The sequence below is a fragment of the Hoplias malabaricus genome, chromosome 11 (assembly GCF_029633855.1).
Source record: "Hoplias malabaricus isolate fHopMal1 chromosome 11, fHopMal1.hap1, whole genome shotgun sequence".
Classification (NCBI taxonomy): Eukaryota; Metazoa; Chordata; class Actinopteri; order Characiformes; family Erythrinidae; genus Hoplias; species Hoplias malabaricus.
In genome coordinates, this window is record NC_089810.1 from 42,041,224 (window position 1) to 42,060,505 (window position 19,282).

A 19,282-nucleotide genomic window follows, 5' to 3' on the forward strand; every position below is an offset into this window, starting at 1 on the left:
ATTATTTCTTTATTCTCGATCGTTCGGAGGAAGGTAATGCGCTGTGGCCATGTGCCGCCGCCTCCTCGGGGCGATCTGGCTCAGGAGGAACGCACTTCCCTTCCCTTCTGATTGCTCTGTAAATGATCTCTCCCATCTGAGTAATTAATCTGCCAAGGTGAAAGGAGCGCTTCAAAAGGACGGATGGGCGAACGGCGGGAGAAACTTTAAGGGTCTATTGCTGCTTTCCTTAAAAAATAAATAACACAGGACACAGCGGAATATATGTACTACCTCTTCCCTTATGTGTATCATGCACAACTCATTTCCAAATGCATTTGAACAGCGTTTATAGTGACTGATCCCTGCAGCTTCGGCTATGGCGTCTGAGCTGTGATATCAGCTTTAGGGAAAAGCATTAGTGACAGAACAGGATGCACCAGAGCAGCTGCCCATGAGCATAAATAATACTGACTAGTGCCCAGAGGAAACCCTGCAAATCTATGGTCTCTTGACATTTGCACAATATTGTAATTATTATTTTAGTTAATGAAACAATCAGATTCATTATTAAGTTAACAGATTGATTATGTTAATGATTATTACATTTTTTTTAATTATTAAGAAATAATAAAATCAAACTACGCATTCGTAAGAAACAGAGAGAGAGAGAGTGAGAGTGAGTGAAAGAGAGAAGGAGAGAAAGAGAGAGAGAAAGTGAGTGAGCGAGAGCGAGTGAGAGAGAGTGAACGAGAGAGAGGGAGAGAGAGGGAGAGAGAGCAAGAAAGAGAGAGAGAGAGAAAGAGAGAGAGGGCGAGAGAGAAAGAGAGAAAGAGAGAGAGAGAGAGAGAGAGAGAGAGGGTGAGTGAAAGAGAGAGAGTGAGAGAAAGAGAGAGAGAGAGAGAGAGAGAGAGAGAGAGAGTGTGAGAGAGAGAGACTTGACTTTCATTTCACTTTATTTAACAAAAAAAATAGATATCAATCTAACAAACCCTCAGTCCACGTAAGAAAACAAAACACACACACACATACACACCATCACAGTAGCTGATCAGCACACCACGTGATCAAACAAACTGAACAGAAATATATAATGTCCTTCAGATTCAAACACATCAGTCTCTCATCAGTCCCCACTCTGTTTCCTCTGACACAAGTCTCTGACAAAGTCTGTGTAAAAACCCAAAGAGGACAGTCAGGTGTGAGCAGTCAGTAGAGAGGCAATGGACAGGCTCCAGCTGAGAGCCACACCGCTGTCCTGTCTCCACTTCCTGGACAGTACTCTTACTGGCGGCTGTAGCCCATATCTGGTGCACCGCTATGAGGATTCCATTCTCTTAGAGACTGTTGACCTGAACAGAACCCTCCTCCCGGGTCCGGCAGTGCTCCAACCACACGAACAGTCCCCACCGTGCTGCATGCGCTGTTCACACTCTCCACATCCATGGACATATTCATCTTCAACAGTCCCCTCAGTGTTCACAGGGAAAAGTACATCGCCCAAAAGTGGTAGACACCAGAGACACAGATGTGCCAGAGAAACCTACACATCAGGAGTAGTCAGACTTTTCCGAGACACTCATCGTGGGTGTGTTCACAGATGCAGTACTAACATTAACATTACTGACACTTCTGTTAAGGGTTACATTCATTGAGACATCAGACCCATCACCATCTACCCCCTCCCCACCTGCAGAACTGACGGGTTCAGGCCTGCTCTCAGGCCCCGAGTCCTCAGCTACCCCCCCACCTCTGTCCCCTACCTGCTGCCCCCCATTAAACCACTCTGCTGAGGCCCATCACCCTCCTGCTGCTCTTTTCTGTGTGGGAAGCCGAACAGTTTATGGCCGATGTCTCATCACTCAAAGCAGCGGAGTCTTTCCGTACTCGCGAACACTATGTACGAGCCCTCCCCATGTTTAACCCTGAAACTCACGTCAATGTACTGATCACGGTTATTTAGAAACATGAAAACCTGTCTACAAAAAGACAGAACATGTTTAACAGCTGCAGTTTTACAGCTGAGAGGAATCATACTCATGGCACCGGTGAATTTACCAAACTGAGCCAGTTCTCTCATAATCGCGTCATTCTCAATGAACAGTGGAAAGTTTGATACAACAACGCGGGTCGCGGGTGCACGCAGAGGGCTGACCGGCACCAGCACTCCCCTCATCCTGATCCCTGACTCGATCAGGCTTCTCACACAGCTCTCCTTCTCCAAAGACACCACCACAGCTCTGTTCATGCGAGAAGCTGAGTCAATATTCTCACATTCTACCTGCTCCCTGACTGCTAACAGAACTTCCTCCACCGTCGCCCCACTCTCCAGGACACACCTGATGCCATGGCGGAGAGACAGCGTCTCCACGCCAGCCTCAGAGGCCATGACGCCAGCTTCAAACCCTACACCACAGGCCAAAAACAGTTCAGCACCAAGAACATCACTATGCTCTCATAAAGAGAAATAAAATAAAAGAATAGAAAAAAGAAAATCAAAAGTGGGCAAAACGCCAGAAAACTCTGATAATCTGTGCGCACGCGCAGAGAGAGAGAGAGAGGGGTGAGTGAGAGTGAGAGAGTGTGTGTGTGTGTGTGTGTGTGACAGAGAGAGAGGGAGAGAGTGTGTGTGTGTGTGAGAGAGCGCATGTGATAGAGAGAGAGAGGGAGAGAGAAAGAGAGGGAGAGAGTGTGTGTGTGAGAGAGCGCATGTGATAGAGAGAGAGAGGGAGAGAGAAAGAGAGAGAGGGTGAGTGAGAGTGAGAGTGTGTGAGAGAGTGACAGAGTGAGTGAGAGAGAAATTGAAATTGAATGAGAGTGTGTGTGAGAGAGAGAGAGAGTGAGAGTGAGAGTAAGTGAGAGAGAAATTGAAATTGAATGAGAGAGAGAGAAAGACACTCACAAAATCATGCACTTCACCTCATCCCTATTGAACCCCAATTCAATAATTTATATAAAGAGCTTCACATATATTTTTATTTGTTAATTACAGAGATGAAATAATTAGAATAATGTTATTTGTTTTGTAATTATAGATTTAATATAGTGCTTGCTGTTTATTTATTTTCCTGTTGTTTGTGATTGCTATTATAATAATGCATTGGTAAAAATTTACATCACACATATATGCTAAAAAAATAGGGAGGGGAGAGAGCGAGAGATAGAGAGAGAGAGAGAAAGAGAGAGAGAGAGAGAGAGAGACCTTGATAAACTGTGTTTTCTACAAATGTAACAGTGATTGGAATTCGATTAAATTGAGCGATACTTCTGGAAAGAAAGAGTGAATTACAACTGCAAGTGTGTCCTTAATCAGATCGGCTCTGCGGCAGTAATGCAATCTCGCACGGCTGAGAAAGAGAGAGAGGGAGGGAGAGAAAGAGAAGGCAATCAGGGAATGAGCATCTCTCGACTGTTGTAATTTGAAAGGATGTATCTTATTCTCTCTCTCTCTCTCTCTCTCTCTCTCTCTCTCTCTCTCTCTCTCTCTCTCTCTCTCTCCCCCCCCTCTCCCACCCTCCAGGTTGCTTGGAGGTGCCAGAATGATGAATGAAAAGCAGACACAACAACAGTCAATTACAGCTGCCTCGTGATTAACTTAAACTAATTAAGCGCTCTGGATAATGTGTGGAAATGAAACTCCAGCCACTGTGCAGACGGAGCAAAGTCCCCCAGCTGAGCCCCTTATCCCCAAGACCACAGCAGCATCCTCATCCCCACGCTGTCGACTCACACAACAGGCCTGTCACTGGGAATTCAGGCTGGAAAACACTGCCAGGTCATTCCCAACAACATTCAGCACAATACGCAGTGTGAGGGATAAGTTCTCCGCCGTAGGCGCGATGCAAATGTGGCCCACCTACTCACAAAGTCCTGCAGTGTGATGCTTAATGTATTACTACTGAAGAAAATGGAGAAGACTCCCCCCACATTGTGTGATTGATTGTTTATACTCACGGTGTCATAGTGGTGGATCATCACACTTGAAAAGAAACAGAAAATGTGCAGCTAGCACATCACTATAGCTCAACACGACAGTTCCATTGCATCATATAGCAGATGTAGTGTCTAATATGGTCTGTGTAATGGGGGGATCATTTGGATATCTGAGATTTGCCCATTAATCCGAATTCTCCAGGCCTCATTGTGTGGGTCACTATCCTGGTCCTCATTTGGCTCACTGTCCAAATTACAAAGCCCCTGACTCTAAAAGGTACGGCATGAAAACAGTTTGAAGAGTGTAATTTGCTTCAGATGACCTTGCGGTGGAAAATGTCCCTCATTCCAGACAGAGGACGTCTCACTCAAGGTCTGAGAAGTGGGCCATGAGCGCAGTAAAGCTCTTGATTTATAACCATCTCCATGAGCTCACCGGCGCTGTATTAAATCAGAGAATACTAATCACCCCTCATTGTCTCTAATAGAGAAGCAAAGCCATGCTATTCCTGCAGCGTGTTTCAAAGAGGTTGGGGTGGGGGATGTGACACTACTGTTAATGCCCACTTTCTTCACTCTGTTAGCTTCCAGACTCTGAAGATTTGCTGGTTTATCAAAGCACCATTTGCTCAAAGGCTATAACAGGGGGTTTGCTGTCTTTTGGCTGTGAGGATTTGACTGCTTTCAGCTTATTCAGAGAATTATGACACTTTTCCAATGCATGGTCTCTACCCTACTGAATTCAACTCGTCTTTTCTTCTCCTCCACCAGGTGAATCAGGTGCTGGTTCTGGAAGCCAGTTCTTGTTTAGTGGCTGTTCTCTCGTGGTTCAGAACGAGTTGAGTAGGGACTAAACCGTGGCGTGTAAACCTTGCAGAGCGCTGATTGTCCAGAGAGAGTTGTCACTCTACGCCACACAACGCAGATGACCAGCACCAACTCTCCATCTGTAAAATCTCCAGCTGCAGCAGAGATCACGTTTGTTTTTATCCGACTCACGATGGCAGCTCATAAAATTAAGCCGTGGTCTTTTGAAGAGGTTCAAACGCTCCTTGGATCGGTGGCCGACAACGCTGCAACAAGGAAGGAACAAACTCTACTGATCTGTCTGAACTGATGACGGAGCTGTGTTTAGTCCCAAACATGAATAAACAACTCTAACATTGTTGTGGTTTCCCAAGCTCACTATTCCCGTTTGAGATGGGGTTTTGAGATGAGGTTTAGAGATGACACTGGATACTTTTTTTGGGGGGGAGCTGTGGGAATGAAAGAGCAACCAGGGACCAAATAGAAAGCGTAGAGTCTAGCGGAGACGGGATCGTACAGCCCCCAGTTCACAGCCAAGTCAAGTCTCTTACTGCAGTCAGAAAGTGCAGTGAGTGCACTCTAGTCCCATGGTGAGAATGCCCTGGCTTCAGTCTCCCCCACTGTGTGGCTCACAACTGCCCATTCCTATACAAGGTCTGTTGGCCATTTCTGATCCAGTGGAAAATTCCATAGTGCATTCTTTCATACATTTGTTCATCCATCCGTCTTCTGGCCCAATCATCCTGTTTATGGTCACAGTGAGTCCAGGGCCTATCTGGAATCAATGGGTTCAAAGAAGCGACACAACTTACACAAGGTTCTAGTGCATCACACACTCACCCAGTCACACACACACTCACACCTGTGGACAATTTCACACACTCACCAGTCACTCAGACACACACACAGCTGTGGATATGACAGTTTCACACACTCCTCCAGTCACTCACACTCATGCCTGTGGACAGTTTGTCATTTCACCTACCAACATGTGTTTTTGACCTGTAGATGTAAACCCACACAGACAAGGAGCAAACGCACCATTCTCCTCATAGACAGTGGCCTGAGCTGCTTTTAGCGTGCTCCCTGGAACAGTGCAGCTTTTAAACTTCACTTCATGGATAATGTCCTGCCTCCATAAAAACTGAATATCACCTTGAGACAAAACTAAAGCCAGCACTGACTGATCTGGAGACAGCGAGAACAGGCCTCGCCCACCGCCTGTGTGCTGTGGTATTGTCAGGGATCAGATGCCGGCACATGACGACAGTTGCATGACCGCTCTCAGCTGTGTACACAAACTGGCGGGAGTGATCCCCCCACAACCCCATTGCAAACACTCGCGCATTCACAAACAAAACCAAAACAGCGCAATCTGGAGATTAAGAGGCCACCCAGATTACAAGGTTTGTACATCAAATCAATCCGTGCTGTGCAAACGTGGCTGTCCTTGTGTTGATTGCACATGAGGGATGTAGGGTAAAGTCTGGGAGGATGTTAGAAGCTTTTACTGAGCCATGTTTGAGCCCAAACTTGAATAGAGCCTGGCTATGTATAGGGTGAATTATATTTAACCACTTGCCTCTATCACTTATCCCTACCCCTCTGTTTTGCCTAAGGTTGGGTGCCACAGTTCTTGTTGGGATGGAGGAGTAGAGGCAACGTTTTAGAGCTATATACCCTTTGAAACTGAGGTTTTTCAGAGTCACACTCCAAAAAGAAGGATATGACACCTTGTGAATCACTAGAGAGACTGCCTGCGCAAGAGGATGTTTGGGTACCTGTTTATTTTGTGTAACTGTTAATATTCAATTTCCTTTTCTTGCATCCCATCCAAGGACCATGTACCAGGGTTTGAAAACACTGCACTAAGCTAGACCTTCTGCCATCTATTATTTATTTCACCATCAAGTAATCGGTTCGTATTTTTGAGTGACCAATCAAGGCACTTGACTTGGCATTACAGTCATACTTGCCTTGACCATGAGGTGAGTGTATTCCCTGTAATGAACTGTGACCCTGTCCAGGGTGTGTCCCTGCTTTGCTCCCAAAAATACCAGGTAGGATCTGGACCTACCATAACCCTGATCAGAATGAAGTAGGTACAGAAGATGTATAAATGAAGGAAGGCATGATCTTGTTGCTCTGGAGGGTGAATGCAAGGGGCTTGCTACAGTCCACCAGCCGTACCCCTCCTCTCTGGCAAGGAAACTTCATCACAAAGTGCAGGGCTTCCACTATGTGCCTCCTCAAGCCCACTCTGGCTCTGCTCAACTGGTGAAAACCCTACGTTGGTATAAAGGGAAATGTCTCAGATGATTACGGTGGTCTGAAAGGTCTTAGTTCAGACTTACAAAGTTGGGACATTGACTGTGGACCCGTAGTTGACATGAAACCCGGTCTCAGGTTGGAACAGAGATTCCCAGCTATACCCGTGGTGCCAGGCAGCCTGCCAGACCTGCACTAGATGGCTGTCGGTAATTAGGACAGCTCCCATGCAGATTTCTCACAGGTGACCTCCTTCCTGGCTGCTTTGAAGTCTCCAAAGTCTAGGAACTATTCGCTAGTCATCAATTTGAAAAGTTTATCATTTTAAGAGCTGTCAGAGGGTCAGAGAGGACATTCCTGTCACTGAGTGCTGATGGGAAGTTACCTGGACTGTCCCCATGATTCGTACCTCATTCATTTACTGGCCAATATGTGTTTCTGTATGATGTGAGACTGCATTCACAGGATGTGCTGTAGACGACATTGTAATTAGACTTTGATTTCCATGCTTTTGAGGTTTAGTTAGAGCTGTATCCAGAGGCAATTCATTATCATTTCTATTTTGGGATGTTTTATAGTATGTTAACATGTGATCACTTTAGGAGTGGCTAATGTTTGGACTGTCCACATCATTTGCACCTCATTTATTCTGGCCTTCATGTGCTTCTGTATGATGGGAGATTAAATGGGAGTGGCTACTTTTGTGGTTTCAATGGGATTTGTGGCAATAACCGCAATGACCCTGAAACCAGACCACAAAGAGACAAGTGTAATTCAGCCTCGTGTGGGTGTAAAGTGACTCAAATACTTGCCGAATACAATGGAGAGTTATTGTGCAGAAAACACAAAATCAAGGCAAGTTGTGTTTAATACATTCACCCATTCATCGTTCAGGGTCACAGTGGGGCTGGAGCCTACCAGGAGAATAAATGCTGAGTACCAGATATTTTTTTTTATATAAACAATAGGTAGAACTGAGTGAGCAAAATATACTGCTTAGTGAGCACTTGAAACTATCAAGTGAGAACAAGATACTCCTGACTCTGCATCAGACACAAGTTGATGAGCACATTACATTTTAGTCACGGCTGTATGGAGGACGAGGAGGCAGATGTACATGCAAGGATTAGATTTATTTCACACAATAAATGAAAGTAAATGAACAACAATGAAAGTAAACATTAGCTGGACTAAACTGGAGAGAACCAAACAAGAAACAACCATCAACTGATGTAGATGTGAGCAAACACAAGACAAACACAGAAGCAGACAACCACACGCATCTACACACCAGACAGGCGTGACAATTTTGTACTAATCGATTTAAAAGTGTTTTTGGGTAACTCAAAATTCTGAATATTCTTCCACTGTTTTGTTATTTGATTGTATTAAAATTATAATTTTCATTTTAAAACACTAAAAAATAAATATTAATACACTATATTCATTATCGCCACCATCAAAATCCCCATGTTTAGATCATCTAAACCCAAACTACAGTATTATCCCCAATGACAGACCAAATACATCACATGCTTCTGCAGCTTTTTCCTGATGGTGTCAAGAACACTGAGTCAGACTGACGGAGGTGGACGCACACGCTAAAACACAGACTTTTATTTACAAGAAAATAACAAAACAAACACAAACGGACTTGAGGGTAAACACATAGGAAACAACGTGATTAGGAATAGGACGTAGGAACGAAACAAAACGAGGAACTGGAACGAGAAACATGACTATGAATGATAACATGAAACAACATGACTAGAGCTAGGAATTATAACAAAACGACATTACTTGGAGTAGGACACAAAACGAATGACCAATACAAGCAAGTGACACCAGGGAACTTAAATACCCGAACAGACGAGACACACCTGAAACAGATAATGAGGATGACGGACAAGGAGGCGGAACAAAGGCGGAGACAAGGACAATACCATACAGAGCCATGTGCTGAGAGAGCACATGGCGGGGAAAACGGACGAGACAGGACGAGGGCGTGACAGATGGAGCTCATAACGAATGCAGTGCCCAATAAACTCTTCACTTGCTGTTTACACACTGCTTCACTTTTAGGTAATTTTTTGTTGAATAAAATTATAATTGACAAAAATTGAAACAATGGCAAAACGAGGAGGAGACTACTTGATTTGTTAATTAAAATTACATTACACAACAAAAAGGCTTTAAAAATGTATTTGCAAACTCAATACTATGAAGGTAGAAGATCATTAGTTGTGTAGGGTAGTTCTACAGACAATGCTCACTTTAATTGCCACTACTCTGTATGTCCTACATGTGGTTGAAGGGCACACACTTGCCCACTGATGCTATTCTGCTTTTTTGCCAGCGGAGAACGCCCACAATCACCTCCTCCACTCTATCCACAGTGTCACACCTGACCACATTAGCACTGTGTGTCCCTGTTCCTACTGGACTACTTCATTACCCATGTGAATGTATAACTTTCAGTGCCTGGGGACGTTTGTAAGCACTTGGGTTACTGGAAAGTGCTGTATAAATATAACATATTGATATTGTTGTTGTTATTATCTAGCGTTGAGCCAACGTATGTTCTCTGCAGTCTGTCTTCTTTTGAAATATCAAATAACATCAGTTGTAGGTAACAACTCTACTCAACCCTCACCAAGGAAGCTCACCAAGGACTCGAGAGCTAAAATATGAAAACCTTCAACCCAAAACATCTCACAGCAAGCTATATTAAGTTGGACGCCCTCATCTGTGTGAGTGTGCGAGCCTCGTCTTTGATTGTGCTGCTGCCTGTTCGTCCTAATGAAGTGATTTTCTATTCAGTGCAAGGGCCTCGGAAAATGCCACCTTTTCCCACAGTGTAATGTCACATTTCCATGTTCAAACGTCAACTCTGAGTCGCTCTTCCTTCAATATCTACATCATATTAGTCAGGGAAGGCCAATTAAAGCAGAGCAAAGCTTGTCGTCGGGGCCTACATTATCATGCATCATTTGATTTGGCCATTGATATTCCAGTCTGGAAAAAAAAAAAAAAAAGAGTACGCGAAGAGAAATTGATGAAGCGAAAGGGGATAGACAGAGGGTGATTTATGTGATCTCTTGAAATATGTCACTTACTTGTCAATCATATGCTAATGCAAGATTTAGTGCAGAGTTTTGTGGCCAAGAAGACCCTACTGATCTATCAGCGTACGTAGTTCAAATCATCATAAACTTGAGGGGCTTTGTCTTTACACCATATTGATTATGTCTCACTAAATATTCTAGTCTGAACTTAGAGGAAATAAGATAATACAACCATCCATTACCATGTCTAAACCAGTCAAACAAATAGAGTAAACAATGGTCCCATTTAGCCACAATGCACTCCTGCTGCTGTCCAATGATTCCAGGTAGGCTCTTAACCCACTGCAGAAACAAGCCTCCTCCAAAAGTTACATAGTGCAGTTTCTACAGTGCTGAGCTCAAAGTATCAATGACAGATGCTCTGTTCTCCAAATTACAGGTTTATATTTTGAATACTTTTGAAGCTGTAATATTAAGGCATTTAGCATCATTGCCTTCTGTTTTGATTCACATTTTGAACGGTAGCTCCACATTTCTGGGACTGGGGGCATATGAATCACAAGCTGAAAGGAGAGATTTTTATTTTTATTTTCCTAAATGTACTTTTATATAGTTTTCGATTATAACAACCCTGGCCTGGACCTGAACACCTGAAACACCTTTGTCCTTTGGCTTTCAGCTGTGAACTCTTGCCTTCTTCCAGCAGTTACCTCCACAGAACCACTGTCAGGTTAAAGCAGTTCTCTGTTATTGCGATGCCTTTTCTGTTCTTCAGCCCACAGGCCCAGCTGGACTCACTGGCTTTGATCGGTCCCACTTTAGACGCTGTACCAGTGTGGGTGAGTATTAGATAGGAGAAGGAAATAGACTCCTCTATAAAGGCAGTCTTAGACCCAAAAGACAAACTGGAAACATTAAGAGCTCTGTTAGCCATCGTACAACTCCCAAACCGCATGACGGTGAATTTTCACCTCATTACCTCCAATGATGCCTCAACAGAACAATGGCCAATGACTACAAGAAAGAGAGTGCTGATGCTACAGTACTTTTATACACGCATTAACATTACATTTCACAACCCCTACCCTAATGCCTTTATATGACAGAATATAATACGGCTGTTAGGTTCAAGATCCTGATGATGTTTCTTCTTGTGGAAATGAAAATTAAGATAATCCATTTGCATAGAGACGGGGAAAGTGGAACAAGAAGACGTATGATTCAAAACAACCAAGAGAGACCAGCAAAACACTCCGGGTCAGTTAAACATTACATAAAGCATTGAAAGTTCACTATCTATCTGTAAAACATCCACTGTGTCATGGCTGTCCTTTCACTGTGAAAAGACAACTAAGTGCTATGGGTCTGAAAGGGTGTGTACATCATTATGCCAGAGCTTGGTATCTTTGCCTAAATAGCAGAGTGTGTCCAGAGTGGCTCCCTGTTAACATAGTTCCTCTGAGTGACTGAATCCTAAAGTGGAATCTGAGTGTGATTTTGAGGGCTCTACCATCTCCCATAGTGCACTTGTGATTCACTATTGTAGTAGCACTACACATTGTAGTTCGCTCCATGAAGTAGTTCCCTTTATTACAAAGCAACCTATAGTGGAAGTGTCCAAATTCACTTTCTGAGCATGGGCCCAGAAAACTTGAGCATGTATTTGAATAGAACCGATCTATAGTTTTCTCCGTGTTTACTACACTTTCAGGCTGCATTTCCAAACGCAGCAACAGACACTGTAAGTTAATGGCATTTTTAAAGACTACGTGGCATTGCTTTTCACAGTGTAATGACAGTTTGTCATTCACTGCCATCTGAGGGCTCAAAAGTCATAGTCATTTAACAGAGGTTTCTGGCCTTGCTCTACACAGACTGAGACTGTTTTAGGATTTCCCGATTCTTTAACAGGGCCATGGGCTGTAGATTGTGAATACCTTGAATTCTTTGTGTTTTTGCACTCAGAAAAGTTCTGTTTGAACTGTTAAGAATTCTCAAATTTGACGCAACGTGATGAGCAGCATCCCCTCTCTGCTTTTTATATTCATCTGCTTTTAGATACAAAATGGTGAAACTTGAAACATTCATTCATTCATTCATTCATTCACTGTATGAAACCCTTGTCCAGTTCAGGGTCGCGGTGGGTCCGGAGCCTACCCGGAATCACTGGGCACAAGGCAGGGATACATCTTGGAGGGGGTACCAGTCCTTTACAGGGCAACACGCCGATCTATCTGACAATGTGTTTTGGAGTGTGGGAGGAAACAGGAGCACCCGGAGGAAACCCACACAGACACAGGGAGAACACACCACACTCCTCACAGACAGTCACCTGGAGGAAACCCACGCAGACACAGGGAGAACACACCACACTCCTCACAGACAGTCACCCAGAGGAAACCCACGCAGACACAGGGAGAACACACCACACTCCTCACAGACAGTCACCCGGAGAAAACCCACGCAGACACAGGGAGAACACACCACACTCCTCACAGACAGTCACCCGGAGGAAACCCACGCAGATACAGGAAGAACACACCACACTCCTCACAGACAGTAACCTGGAGGAAACCCACGCAGATACAGGGAGAACACACCACACTCCTCACAGACAGTAACCTGGAGGAAACCCACGCAGACACAGGGAGAGCACACCACAATCCTCACAGACAGTCACCCAGAGGAAACCCACGCAGACACAGGGAGAACACACCACACTCCTCACAGACAGTCACCCGGAGCGGGACTTGAACCTGGAGCTGTGTGTGACTACCATGCCGCCCATAAACTTGAAACAATGGTCACAGTTATTATTATTTTCTTTTATAAGAAATTTACACCACTTACGTTTTAAATTTTAACTTAAGGGTTTCCTATATTATATTTTATGCAGCAGATATGTCAGAAGTTATATGCAGCAGATTTACAGTATCTGAACTCACCAGAAACACACACTCACAAGCATTCATTCCATTTCCTTTGTTCCCCGTGTTGGAGGAATGTTTTCCTGACTCTTGGGGGATATTCTGCACTCTGGATGGTGGGGATTTTGAGGTAAAGCCTGAGATGGAAGGACTTAGCTGCCAGCGAGTTGCAGCAGAACTATGCAATCGTATCAGGTCCGCACAATTCGTCAGCGAGCAGTAATCTGCCTCCCTCTGACGCAGCTTAAATTAGCCACCCTGCATGGCTAAATCAGGGCCTGTACTGGATGGCAAGGCCCTGTATACCCAGCATCTGAATTTCACTGCTGCCAGAGCTCTGACGCAGTCCAGCCATCTGTTCTTTCAACTCCTCAAACTTTAACTCTTTCTGTATATGTATCTTTATGATGTTCATATGCATGTGTTATGGAATGCTAATGGCTAATGAGTAAAAGTATCATGTCTGACATTTTACTTTAATGAAATGGGGGTGTTTGTGTTTGGTGAATATCCTCCAGCTTCAGTACATGGCAATATGTTGTAGACACTTCTACTTAGACACCCTACCTTGTTGGTCCACCTTGTGGATGTAGAGTCTGAGACATTTGTTTTGGTCGACCTCTAGTCCTTCATCAGTGGACACTGGTGGATTCTTCTTTGGACTGTCTTCAGGACTATGATCCAGAGTTTGCTCTTGTGGTTGAATGTGATCAAATCCTTACAGCAATGTTCCAACATCTAGCATTAAGTGCTACCTACAGCAAACTTCATAGTCAGAAGCTTTGGGCTATGGACTCCTAGTGGTGTCTTCTCAAAGATGTGGTCTGGAGTGTGGAATGGAGTGAAGGAAGGCATGGACTGAGTGATTATGGAATGAATTAACTCTGTAATCAGAACAAAATGGTTCCCCACACCTCACTCCAAGATACAAATACATACACATTTTGCTTCCAGACTCCACTGGAATTTATTATAAAATTACAGTGGAATAATTACAAGTGATATTTGCATCATGCCCCACCCCTGCATTAGCACCATGCCTCCTCTAAGGGGCACACACCCCTTACACTTCATTAGAATAGCAATGCAGATAGACTGAAACTGGCTGCCACACAGCTGCGAGGTCTTGGGGTCCTTGGTGGGATCCTCTCCTCAGGTCACTGTCTGTGGTGTGTGTTCTCCCTGTGTCTGTGTGGGTTTCCTCTGGTTTCCTCCCACAGTCCAAGCACACATGTTGGTGGGCGGAGTTACAGTAAAACTGCCCACAGGTGAGAGTGTGAGTATGTGATGCCATGTGCAGGCTGTGCTCCTGCAAGGCTACAGACACCCACTCTGACCCTGATTAGAATAAAGAGGTTACAGCAGATGAATGGATGAATGAATAAGTAGAAACACTGCTCAGAGCTGAGGTGTGAAGTGGTGTTCATTATGACCTAGTCCCTCTTTCATTCCTATTACCTTAATATTACCGTTAAAGTAGCAGCCACCTTCTCTCATTCCTGATCCGAATGAATAGCTCCTTATACCTTTTAATACCTCTGCAAATCCTTTGATGTTCCTTGCGCTGATGTACTTTACACCTCATTCAATTTCCCTCAAAGCTTTATCTCAGCTCAAGGAGGAGGCGTAATTGTTTCAGAACAGAAACCAAATGAAAGCTATTAAAGATCATAGATCTCCAGTCCTCCACAGCGCCAGAGTGAATGGACTGAAATCTTATGAGCCTCGTATCGATCCGACGGGTCATAAATATGGGTTTTGCCATCAGCAGTGGATGGACCACTCAAACAGGGACTGGCCATAATATTTGGCCTCCTAGGACAATGTACTTTGAAATGATGGAGCGGAGCTTTGAGGGAGCCTCAGATGAACCTACAATCGTGGAGCAGCAAAGGAACCATGTATGTCACGCTTGGCATTAGGGTTAGGGTTAGTGTTCATGTTAGGGATAGGTTTAGGGCTTTACTGTAAGGGTTTGTTTATTGTTTAGCTTGGGTTTTGGTTTATTATACAGGGTGGGCCATTTATATGGATACACCTTAATAAAATGAGAATGGTTGGTGATATTAACTTCCTGTTTGTGGCACATTAGTATATGGGAGGGGGGAAACTTTTCAAGATGGGTGGTGACCATTTTGAAGTCGGCAATTTGGGATCCAACTTTTGATTTTTCAATGGGAATAAAGTCATGTGACACATTAAACTTATTGGGAATTTCACAAGAAAAACAATGGTGTGCTTGGTTTTAACGTAACTTTATGCTTTCATGAGTTATTTACAAGTTTCTGACCACTTATAAAATGTTTTCAAAGTGCTGCCCATTGTGTTGGATTGTCAATGCAACCCTCTTCTCCCACTCTTCACACACTGATAGCAACACCGCAGGAGAAATGCTAGCACAGGCTTCCAGTATCCGTAGTTTCAGGTGCTGCACATCTCATATCTTCACAGCATAGACAATTGCCTTCAGATGACCGAAAGATAAAAGTCTAAGGGGGTCAGATCGGGTGACCTTTGGGGCCATTCAACTGGCCCACGATGACCAATCCACTTTCCAGGAAACTGTTCATCTAGGAATGCTCGGACCTGACACCCATAATGTGGTGGTGCACCGTCTTGCTGGAAAAACTCAAGGAACGTGCCAGCTTCAGTGCATAAAGAGGGAAACACATCATAATGTAGATATTTCGCATATCCAGTGGCCTTGAGGTTTCCATTGATGAAGAATGGCCCCACTATCTTTGTACCCCATACACCGCACCACACCATCAAATATTTTGTTCCAACAGTCTTGGAGGGATCTATCCAATGTGGGTTAGTGTCAGACCAATAGCGGTGGTTTTGATTTTTAACTTCACCATTCACATAAAGGTTTGCCTCATCACTGAACAAAATCTTCCCTGTAAACTGAGGGTCCTGCTCCAATTTTTGTTTTGCCCATTCTGCAGATTCAGTGCACCGATCTGGGTCATCCTCGTTGAGATGCTGCAGCAGTTGGAGTTTGTAACGGTGCCATTTGTGAGTGGCTAATATCTGCCGAAGGGATGTTCGACTGATGTCAATGGCTGTAAACAAAGAGAAACTTGTAAATAACTAATGAAAGTATAAAGTTACGTTACATTCATAATAAGTTTGATGTGTCACATGACCCTCTTCCCATTGAAATAACAAAAGTTGTATCCAAAATGGCTGACTTCAAAATGGCCGCCATGGTCACCACCCATCTTGAAAAGTTTCCCCCCTCCCATATACTAATGTGCCACAAACAGGAAGTTAATATCACCAATCATTCCCATTGTATTAAGGTGTATCCATATAAATGGCCCACCCTGTGTATTTTTTTTTCAGTCAGACAAACCTGTTCCAGTGTATTTCCTACTGCGTTAGGTCAATTTAAGTCATGGCTTTCTGTTTCACTGGGGTGTAAACATGAGGTAACACAAGGACAAATCCCCAACAGGGAAAAGATTAGACAATCAGAACCAAATAACACAGATGTGTTTTAATGGCTACAGGGACATGCTGAAAATACCATTATCCAAAGCAATCATTTAAACATTGAGCATTAGCATTTTAATATTATATTTTCCACACTTTGCATTTTTCTTTGTGAGACTTGCTTTCGGCATTTTTAAAAGGTGAGAAGTTCTTAGAAGTTGGTTGTTTCATCTACATCAGACATTTCAGTTTATACCACGTGGTGGATCAGTAGGTGTCTATAAGGTTATAAACCAAGATAGACCATGTGTTACTGTTATTTTATCACATTGAAAGGTATTTTTACCACAGCATAAACATCCTAAAACATCCTTCCCCATGATAAAATCGTGCATGCATGGCCTCAGTGGCCTTGAGGTTAGAGAAGTGAGCTTGAGGCCGGAGGGTCTCTGGTTCAGTTCCTGGGACCTGTAAAAGAACATTCATTCATGACTGAAGTGCCCTTGAGCAAGGAGCCTAACACCCAAACTGCCCCTGAGTGCCAAGGTGGTCACAGCCCCCTGCTCCGACTGGGTGTGTGTTCACTGCCTCTAGTGTGTGTGAGGAATTGCTCATTACCACGGATGGGTCAAATGCAAAGAAGAAATTTCCCTAAGGGGATCAATAAACGTGTTTCTTCTTTGTCTTCTTCTTCTTCTTCTTCTTCTTCTATTGTGGCTTATTTCTTTTATTTTTATAAAAAAATGGTCAATATATAATACTGTAAAATACATCAATATTCAATTAATAGATGTATATCAATAAGCATTTACAACACATTTGCAATAAGCTATTCCTCTGAGACACAGTGTGATCTGTAACAGTGAGTACAGTTGCTAGGCAACATGAGTGTGAAGGTTTAACAATAACTATGTAGCCACTCGATGAAGAAAAAAATAAAAAAACGTTTTTACATCGAGTAGAAAAGCATAGATTTTTGTCGTCTTTCTGTAGGGACTCATATTCTAAAGGAGACATCACAGGAAGTAGAACTGTCTAAACTGAGTGATGTGTAGAGCTATAGTGTTTCTGTCTCAATATCACACTGTTAGGAGAGGACTGAATACAGTGGTGCATTAATATAGAATTCAGATGTGGTGAGGTGGTCTACAGTGGCTTCAAAAGAGGCTCAGCCAATCAGAATATAGAACCCATACTATCAGTTCTATTACAAACCTTTGACCATATCTCAATCTCAAGAAAAAAAAAAAAAAAAGGTGGACCATGCTGGACCATCTGGGACCTGGTTGGACCCTGAGGACAGCTTTGAAATTCCAGATTGTGTAATGATTCTTATGAGTCTGAGAGGCTGTATATTTCAGTCCCGATAGTGGGCACAGATGATATACTTTTCATGGAATAACTTTATATGCCAAGGCATTCTAAAAAGTACCCCAAAGCACTGTTCTGTTATTAATTATTAACTGTGTTTTAAGGTGTGTTGTGTTGCGAATGTGAAGCTCCATGCAGATCAATCAGAAGCTTCATGTTTAATTCAGCGGGACCTGGCACTGGACGTCCCGTTGGCCCGGGGTGGATTAAAGAAGGGAGGAATGGGGGGGGCTCTTTCCCTCTTTTTCTCTCTCCTAAGCTCTCTCTCCCTCTCTCTCTCTGTGAATTAAAAGCTCACGCATGTCCCGGACGTGTCTCTGTTTAGCGTCGGAGACTTTAATAAAGCAATCACCCTGGAGCCACCTGCAGAGGAACACAATAAGCGCTCTTCATAGGAGGAGGTTAATGGGATATTTTATCGAGTGAGGGTTTTGGGGGCACCTCTGCGGCCCTGGTGACACCACACACACACACACACACACACACACACATACTCATAAAGGAAACATAATATAGTTGTATTCCCAGTAAACTAGGCAAGTCTGCCCGCTGCTGTGTAGAATATTCAAGGACACAGACTGCAGTGTGCTACTGTATACCACACTACACACACACACACACACACAGTATAAGTGTATTAGCCCCTCTTCACTAGGCTGTGGAACTGTGGAGTAGTGGGCCTGTGTTCACTGGAGTGATGGAGTGATAATGGACCACCGTTCCATAACTTTGGGATGAGCTGGAATAACGTTTGTGATCCACTTTTTATTTTAAATTTTTTATTTGATTGTATGCAGAGAATAGGGGAGAAAAAGGAAAAATTAAAATAAAAAGAAGGGTTTGTATGGTGCAGTTTCCCTAAGAGAGAACAGACAAGACATTCAAACAGAAGATTATTAATTTACATAACACTGAAGATAAAAGAGAGAGAATATAATAATTATGATAATGGTAAAAGGGCGGCACAGTGGCACTGCAGGTAGTGTCTCTGTCACAGCTCCAGGGTCCTGGAGGTTGTGGGTTTGAGTCCCACTCCGGGTGACTGTCTGTGCGGAGTGTGGTGTGTTCTCCCTGTGTCTGAGTGAGTTTCCTCCGGGTGACTGTCTGTGAGGAGTGTGGTGTGTTCTCTCTGTGTCTGCGTGGGTTTCCTCCGGGTGACTGTCTGTGAGGAGTGTGGTGTGTTCTCTTTGTGTCTGCGTGGGTTTCCTCCGGGTGACTGTCTGTGCGGAGTGTGGTGTGTTCTCCCTGTGTCTGCGTGAGTTTCCTCCGGGTGACTGTCTGTGAGGAGTGTAGTGTGTTCTCCCTGTGTCTAGTGGGTTTCTAGTGGGAACACCTTGGCGAACCTCATCTGGAACCATTCGGGTTCATTGCGTTTCCACTGACGTACATAAGTTCACAAACCCGAAACGTTTGTTCCCAGCTGGAATCAAAGGAGAGTTCGAAGGTGTCGAGATAAAGAAGCTCCAGAAAGTAGTTGGAACCAAGTATCAGGAA